Here is an 8863-nt window from a genome sequence, read left to right on the forward strand (position 1 = left end):
CTTTCCCTTCCTTCCTTTCTTCTTTCCTTCTCTCTCTTTCTTTCTTTCCTTTCTTCTTTCTTTCTTTTTCTTTCTTTCTTCTTTCTTTTCTTTTTAAAGTCTTTTTGCCATAGGGTATATGCACTTGTGGGGGATGGGGGCAGGACAGAAAGTGAGAAATTACCCTTCTGGGGGGATATGTCCATGCTGCAATCCCTTCTCCTTTAAGGATTTTGGGTACAGAGGTACACATGCCTGGTGAGATTAAAGCCTCCAGGTCCACGACTTGAACCACAGATGGCCATGTGGGAGTGCAGCACCTATTCACCATGTTACCTGCTGGCCTCTATAGAGATATTTCAATTTGGAATATAATATTTTGACTTTTTTTTTCTTTTGGAGAGGTTTTTGCTATAGGGCGCGTGCGCTCGCCAGAGAGACAGAGAGACACAGAGAAATAGAAAGGGAGAAATCACCCCCCAGGGGGGATGGCCACCCTGCAATCCCTTCTCCTCCATTCTCCTCTCAGGATCTTGGGCATGCACGTACACGTATCCGGTGTGAGTTTTAAGCCACCGGGTCCAGGACACGAACCGTGGTCAACTACATGGGAGTCCAGCGACATAGCCATTACACTAACTGCTGGTCCCAATATTTTGACTTTTAATTGAGCTCAGAATTTTATTACATTAAAGAAAATACATACAGTGTATTCATGCTGGGAAAATTCATTTTGCAAGCTGTAATGTTACACAATGATTGAATGTATAAAAATAAAGTGTGAAAAAAGAAAAAACTACATGTGAATATTAAAATGTTTTATACTATAATAAAGTCATACTTTAATTCTAAAAAAACACAATTTCTTATTCACATTTAATTGTTATTCATCTCTATAGCACATAACATAGTGTTTGGTTTGTTAGTTTGCTATAGGGCATGCACACTTGCCAGAGAGAGACAGGGTGGGGGGGATGAGAAAACACCCCTCATGGGGGGATGGCCACACTTCAATACCTTCTCCTCTATGCTCCTCTTGGGATTTAGGGCATGTACGCACATGTACCCCAAGTGTTTTTTAGGTTGCCAGGTCTGGGTCTTGAACAGTGTTGTTGGCCGTGTGGGATCCAGTTGCCCTAACCACCATGCCCACTGGCCGACCCTAATATGATTATTCAAAGTATGCATGTAACACGTGACAATCAAGGATATTACCATATACATCATTTTCAATGGAGAACTTTACATTCTTATGTCTGTTAAATATTTTTTTCCCTGTGTCCCTTTCAGCCATTCTCTACTGCATTCTCATATAGTCTTTGGTATTTACACTTGCCTTTCCTACTATTATATCTTCAGGTCTGCCATAGATTGCAGACATCTGGTATATACTGAGCAGGGATATACAGTGTTTATCGTTCATAGTCTTGTTTACTTTGCTTAGCATTAAATCTATATTCATCCACTTTGTATCAAATGACAAGATCTCATTGTGTCTTATGGCTAAGTAATATTCCATAGTGTACATGTACCACATTTTTTCAATCCAGTCACCAATTCTTGGGCATTTAAGCTGTTTCCATGTCTTAGCAATTATAAATAAGGCTGCAGTAAACATGGGTGTACAAACGTCTTTCTGACTATTTTCTGAAAACTGAAATAGAACAAGGTTATCTAATTTCTCTTCTCTTTTTAAATATAATACTGGAAGTTCTAGCCAACACAATCGGATAAGAGAGCAAAATAAAAGGCATTCAAATAGGAAAAGGAGAGAGATTCTTCACAGAAATAGGAAAAAAAAACAATAAAAATTTGTCTGGAATCATAGGCATTGTTTTTTCATAATATGTATTTTGCCTTGGAAATGACCACACTATAATCCCTTTCCTCCATTCTCCTCCTGGGATTTTGGGCATGCCTGCACACGCACCTGGCATGATTCTCAAACCACTAAGTCCGGGACTGGAACCTCACAGTCGGCCATGTGGAAGTATAGAGCCTTAACCACTCATCTGCTGGCTCCTGCCTGCATTTCTTTTCTTTTTTTCTCTTTTCACCTGCATTTCCTTAAAGTGCCATGAAGGGGATGCGTGGATGAACTAGAACAGAGTATCAGAAAACAGGTGACACTACCAAAGTCAGAGGAGTCACCTTTCACTGAGCAATGACTGTAAGCAAGTCAGTACGTTGAATTCTAGTTATTTTATTTACTTGTATTTTAACAAACTCAGACCTCCTCATACTCTTTTGGAGATATTACTATCCCTCAATTAACACATGAGAAGAAAGTTCAAAGAGTTTGTTCAAGGATACTTGGCTAGCGAGTTGCAAAGAGGGCGAGTGGATGTAGGTCTCTTTGATACCAATCGTGGGTTTCTATCTCTTTGTAGCAGTGTAATCTCATTACTTAATCTCTTGGCAGCTGTTTCCTCAGTAGGGAAATAAGAGTTCTAGTGAGGATTAAATGAAATATGATAATGTTCCTGAAATAGTCACTGCAAGACCACTGCACAATAAACAATGACAATTTTAGAGGATTAGAGCATAATTCACGGGAGCTGTATTTTGTAGGGTGTCAAATCTTTAGCAGTTTCCTGCATTTTTCCTGTGGAGGAGGGACATTGAGTCAATGAACTGTAACATGTCCACATCAGAGGCCTCACCCAGGTTTAGGTCACTTCCATGATGTTTATAATTTAAGCCTGTGACAGTTGTCAGAATTAAAATGGAGTCACTTGTGTCGACTTGTGTTAAACTCTGACTACGTTGATCTGGGCAGGCCATGCAAGGGCAGGCCTCACGCTAGTACATATACCTCATAACAAAAACTGTCCCAGGGACTCTTCTAGAATCACAGCCTTGCACTAAGACCACTGCAGTGTGACACAAGGACTCCTTCTGTGACGACATTTGTGCTGAGACTGTCTGTGTAACCTTGGAAAGACACCATGCTTATTATTAATCCTGCTAGCCAAGGACAATTATCCTGAAGCAATTTCTGTAATTCAGCCTTGCTTTTCTGGTAAAAACCTTTGCCTCCCCTTTCCTCCCTGGATGTGTCTGTAGTTTAATATGGCAAGTGTATTCCACGCTGCAATGCCTATTCCCAAATAAGAATCGTTTTTCTTGTATAGAGTCTGTCTGTTACTTAGCTGTTGACAAGCTTGAAGATACCCAGGCTGGGCCAAATGTCTGGACTAGCTGCTTCATATTAGCAAAGGCTGAGTATGTGTGTGTGTGGTGTGGACAGTGAAGGGCGGGACAGGGTGGGGAGCCTTCCTTGACACTAAGTCTTGTTGACAAGGACCTTCTCATAGGAGTTCAGCCTCTTAACGTATGGCTCTTCCTCCTGTCTCTCATCACTCTTGCTTTGAATATTTCCTAAGTCCAAGGATGACTATAGAAATGAGCTTCTTCACCAGACACGTGTCAAACGTGTGAGACCCAGAGGGTTCAAGTTTGTTCTAGATCAGGTCATTCCGCAAACTGTCTGCCTTGCTGCTCCTGAGGGAATATGGCCTCGTGCACTTGGCCCCTGAAGAGAAGCTCCTGCCCACAGTGTGAGACAAGAGGGGAAAATCATGATGGTTCTGCCTTTTATAAAGCTTTTAAAAAAGTTTCTTTCTTTCTTTCATGAGAGAGAAAGAGCAAGAGAAAGAGAGGCACCCTTATCAAGGTCTCACAATGCTGTGTTCTCCCTTCCTCTCCACCCCTACCCTTGTCACCACCCCTGTAGCAGTGCACAGGATCATAAGCAGGTTTGGCACAATCAGGTAGACCTGGGATTCAAACCCAGGCTTCCTGTGTGGCTTCACTATTGCACAATAGCATACTATTACCTGCACCATCATGACTGGGCTTTTCCAGGCTATTAACTACCCACCAAATTGAACTTCTGAGAAACAGTGACTTCTGCAGAATCTCTTAAAACACTCAGGGACCTTGCTTCAGGTTTAGCTAGGATGGAAGCAAGAACTTGAGTTCCTGCTGGGTTAGAATGTTCTCTTTGCTGGCAGAAGTGATTGTTGCCTCTTAGAGCATTACAGTCTTCATGAGAAGAGGGAGCCTGGATGCGAGGAGTTGAGGATGCTTAGAAAACCAATCAAACAGTGGAAAGTAATCTTGTGGGCATCCAGTGCTGATTATCTACCAGGAAAAGACCGACTGAGTCAATGCAAAGACTTCCTGATCACATGAATTTGGGGAAGGTTTTGAAGACACTTTCCTTCTATGGAAGTGGATGAGTGCTGACTCCATACCACACCCAATACTTTGGTGCCACAGGATTATTAAATTCACCCTCAAGAAGGAAACCGTGGACCTGGATTTTTGGAAAAGAAGAAGTGGAATGGTGTGTTTTCTTCACCTCCTGCAAATTGTTGCCTGGGTGCCTTTCTGTCTGGCTAGCACTCTGTGCTCGTTCACCCAGGATCAAGCAGCCAACATACATTGCTTCATTCACTCCCGACAGTGACCCCAACACACATGGATGCCAGAACTGAGTGAGGCTGAGCAAGCTGCCCAAAACATGAGCAAAGTAGACGTCTTGGCCCAGGGTGGTTTGATCACAAAGTCCCTGTTCTTGACACCACCATCTTCTGCCCCATTAGAAATGACACATCCTATCTAAGATGAGAACAGTGAGGATCATGTTAGGTACCAGATACGTGCCAGACACCACGTGGAATCTTCGGTGAACATTTTTCTACTCTATCGTTTAGCAGCCTGATAGGTTGATACCACTATTGGCCTGTCCATCAGTAAGTGGAACAGGGATATACATCTGAAGCTGAAGGTGAGCTAGGTCCTTCCTGTACACAGTGATCCTCTTGGTAAACTTCATGATCAGCTGTGCTACCAGAGGCATAGTCCTGCTTAAATATCCATCAGGGAGTCTAAGGCATTGGATGAAGTATGTGTGTGAATGTGCATATGCAAGTATGTGCATATGTGCAAGTACATGTGTGTGCATGCCTATGCATGCACGGAAGCATGCATATATGCCTGAAAGGGCATGCACAAGTGCACAGTGTAAGTGTGTGTATGCATACATGTGTGTATGTGTATATGCTTGCAAGTATAGGTGTGCAAATGCATATATGCCCATGAGTGTAACCATGCATTGTGTATATGTGCATGCACACACAAGTGCATGAACTTGCACATACTTATGAACATGCGTATAGGCATGATTGTGTGTGTACATGAGTATGCATGTATGTGTGTATGGTGCATGTTTATGCAGGTGTATGTGTGTATATATAACATATATTGCTGGAGAAAGGAAAAAAATAGAAAATTTCATCTGAGTTTTTTTTAAAAATTATTTTATTTTAACTTATTTATTTATTTATTTGTTTATATTTAACCAGAGAGGGGGGAAGAGAAACAGAGAAAGCCACTAGGTCTGAGACTTGAACCGTGGTCACCATGTGAGATTCCAGCACCTCCAAACACCATGCCACCTGCCAGCCTTGATCTGAAATCTTAAAAATGTGCATGAAAATGTTATTAGAACACTTCCCCTGACTACTGGCCATTTTCCTGTGACTGACCAGCTATGTAACTTGGAGCAAGTCCCTGAACCAATTGGAACATTAGTTCCATCAAACGTTAAATACAGGGATTGAGGGGATTAGCTGAAGGATCCTATTCAGCTCAAAAAGTCTATGATTTTAGAATAAATGCTCCAAAGTCTTCATGATAGCTCACTGAAAGCCGCCTAAAATGGGTGTGAGCTGGCCGTGCTGCTGCATTCTCTTGCAGTTGAGCTGCCCTTTGTGTCTCTTGCCCTTGAGAAACACAGGGTATGTGTGTTTCATTGTGCCAGCTCTTCTAGAAGTTTTATTCTAATCCTCCATCTCGGGCAACATTTGTTTTGGCTGCATTTTTATACTTCCTCCTTGAAGAGTTGTACTTAGGTTTACCTCTGCTATGTGGCCCTCAGGAGCTGATTGTGTTGACAAATTTTACAGGTAAACTCAACAGTGGACATGACCTCCTGAGGAAGCTACACTTTCTTGCCGAAGCAGAAGGACCTCCCCTCCCTCCATGGGAGGAGTGTTGGGGTGTCTAAGACCATTGTACTCAGGACTCTCCGGTGAGTTGTTCCACGCTGACTTAGCTTTTGTAGAGTATCCAGAAATATTACTAAGTAGACTATTTTGGGTCACAAAAACAGTCTATAAATATTTTTATTTTCCTTCAACAGGAGACTTTGGAGCCTGGCAGTGGAGGGGAGATGCTGCCTGGTGGAGTGTAAGTCCCTGCCTAGGATCCTGGTTGCAGAGCCACAAGTACATTCTGCAGCCTTGTCCAGCCTCACGTCAGTAAATGGAGAAGACAAGAACAGTGCCCCTTTGAAAGATTTGGGGAAGATACAAAAAAAAGTGCACATGAGAGAGCTTTGTGAAGTGCAAAAGTCACAGGCATGGGGACCACCAGATGGAGTGGTGGTTAAGGTGCTGGACACTCCCAAATGGCTGACCACTATTTGAGTCCCGGACCTGGCAGCTTGCTTTCTCACGTTCCCTCTCTGCTCTCTGGTCAAATTAAAATAAATACAATTAAATAAATAATTATATATAAAAAAGTCAAGGGCATGATGTGGCACTTGAGTGGATCATTTGGTCACTGTCCAATGATGGGTCTTTGGGGACTCCTCAACCCTCTGAATCTGTTTCCCCCTTTGTTAAGTAGATGACGATAGACATCTCCTGAGGTTGCTGTGAGGATACGTAGGGCACAGCACACGAGGTAGGTCTATGTCGTTCAGTCTTCCATATACTCTTCTAAAGGAAGGATACGAAGATTGTAAACATGGCATGAGGTCAAAGGAGAGTCGTGGCTCGTGTTCAGAGGGATGACTGGGGGTTAACAAGTAGGCATTAGCAAATGAGAGATTGTTTGGGCCCTTATAGTAAATTAAGATGATCACCATTCTCGGGACCAGCAGTTGGCGTAATGGCTATGTTGCTGGACTCCCATGTAGTCAACATCGGTTTGAGTCCTAGATCCGGTGGCTTAAACTCATGCTGGACATGTGTATGTGCGTGCTCAAGATCCCAAGAGGAGAATGGAGGAGAAGGGATTGTGGTGTGGCCATCTCCCCACAGGGGATGATTTCTTTCCTTCTGTCTCTCTGTCATTCTGGCAAGCACATGTGCCCTATATTAAAAACCTCCCCAAAAAACAAGACGATCACCTTTCTCATCTGTGACTTCCAAAAAGTACTAACTTTTGGGGGGGAGGAAAATTTTCTCTAATAAGTTCTAGTAGTATTTCTCTAAATTGTAACCCTGTTATCCGGTATGATCTAAGCCAAAGACAGAAGCTTCTGAGACCGTGAATAGTTCAGGAATAGCCCCTGAGGGAAATAATTGTCCATTTCAGGCCTAGGCAGCAGGTGAGCGAGAAAGCAGACTGGAGCTAGGTAATGTCCCACTGTCTTGCTGCTTAGCTCGGACAGTATCTCTGAGGAGTTTTGGAGATGTAAACTGAAGTTCTGGTTTAATAGCAGGGCAGCTGAGTCACAACAAGTCTTTCTATTTCTCCATGGAGCGCCCACAGGGACTTTGGTATGTGGAATATCTGAGAAGCTTCAGTGGGCCATCTGCTCAGGGCCACACATGGCAGCACTTGGGGAATGTTTCCTTACGTAATTTCCAAGCCATCTGTGGCGTGGTTATTATCACCCCCATTTTACTAACGAGGAAACTGAAGCCAAGAGATCCCAGCAGCTCCCCTATGTCCACAGGGCTAGTGAGTGCCTGGTGGGACCCAATATAGGGCCTATGTCTCCACGTCCCCTCTTTGGCACATGTACTTTCCAGAAAATGTCCGTAACCAAAATGTAGCTTTCACTTTGATAAAGAGTGACTTAAATTTAAGAATGAAAAGACATTTTTGAGCTCTGTTAACTGCACTGCATATGTTCTTGGGGATCGGTGGTAGAAAAAGCCTTATAAAGACAAAAGAAAACAAAGCAAAAACCTCAGACAAAGACCACCTTCCTATAAAGACTTCCTGGAGGGTTTATTGCTTAGTTTGCCTCTTCTCTCTGTTACTTCTTCCTGTTCCCTCATTGCAGTGTATTCTCTTATTCAAACCTCTTAGAGTCTGTCCATAGTTGGGCTTCCAGAAAGATCTAAAACTATCAGCCTGACTAACCTTCTTGTGTTCATCAATGTCAGGGGTACTGCATTAGGTTGAAGGGCTCAGTAGAACCACTACTCACGCTGTTACACTAAGCAAGAGAAAGTTGTAAATTGGGTATAAATACATTTCCTGGAGAAAAAAAAAATAGTGGCAAAAATGACAGCCAATATTCTTACTATGCAAAGAGGTATTGCCAATGAATTAAAAAGCACTCCAATTAAAAATGGGAAAAGGACATAAACTCATAAAACTTACATATGGAAACATAAAAAAAATAAACAAGACCCAAATGACATTGCACACTCATGTGTGGAAATAATGGGAGTATAATGTTCTCCACAGTGTAGGCTTGGGGACAGAGCTACCTGGGCTGAGTTCGGGATTCACTGCTTCCTGGCTCTATGACCTTCTGTCAATCAACCTCTCTAAGCATTTGCTTTTCCATAGAAAATAGGTATCCCTATTTTAACCCATCTTGAGGATTATCATAAGAATTAAAGGAAATGCTTCCATTAAGTGCTTAACACAGTGTCTGGCACTGCATAGAAAGTTGTCAGCACTAGGGCCGGCAGGTGGCATGATGGTTCAAGTCCCAGACCTGGTGGCTTGCTGTCTCACTTTCCTTCTCTCTCTCTCTCTGTCCCTCTCTGATCAAATTAAAAATAAATAAATAAATAAAGTTAAATAAAACCATTAAAAAAAGAATTTGTTAAAAAAAAAAAAAAGA

General features: G+C 42.5%; 1 long non-coding RNA gene across 1 annotated transcript in view; it reads left to right on the plus strand.

Annotated features, from left to right (window-relative positions):
- LOC102480625 (uncharacterized) overlaps window positions 1-6484 on the plus strand; it is a 16395-nt gene extending 9911 nt beyond the window's left edge. Inside the window, exons 2-3 of the long non-coding RNA XR_333767.2 lie at window positions 5955-6079; window positions 6191-6484. This is a non-coding gene — a long non-coding RNA (uncharacterized LOC102480625). The remainder of the gene's footprint in view (window positions 1-5954; window positions 6080-6190) is intronic.
- The last annotated feature ends 2379 nt before the right edge of the window (window positions 6485-8863 follow it).

This window comes from Tupaia chinensis, unplaced genomic scaffold, assembly GCF_000334495.1.
Source record: "Tupaia chinensis unplaced genomic scaffold, TupChi_1.0 Scaffold000090_1, whole genome shotgun sequence".
Lineage (NCBI taxonomy): Eukaryota > Metazoa > Chordata > Mammalia > Scandentia > Tupaiidae > Tupaia > Tupaia belangeri.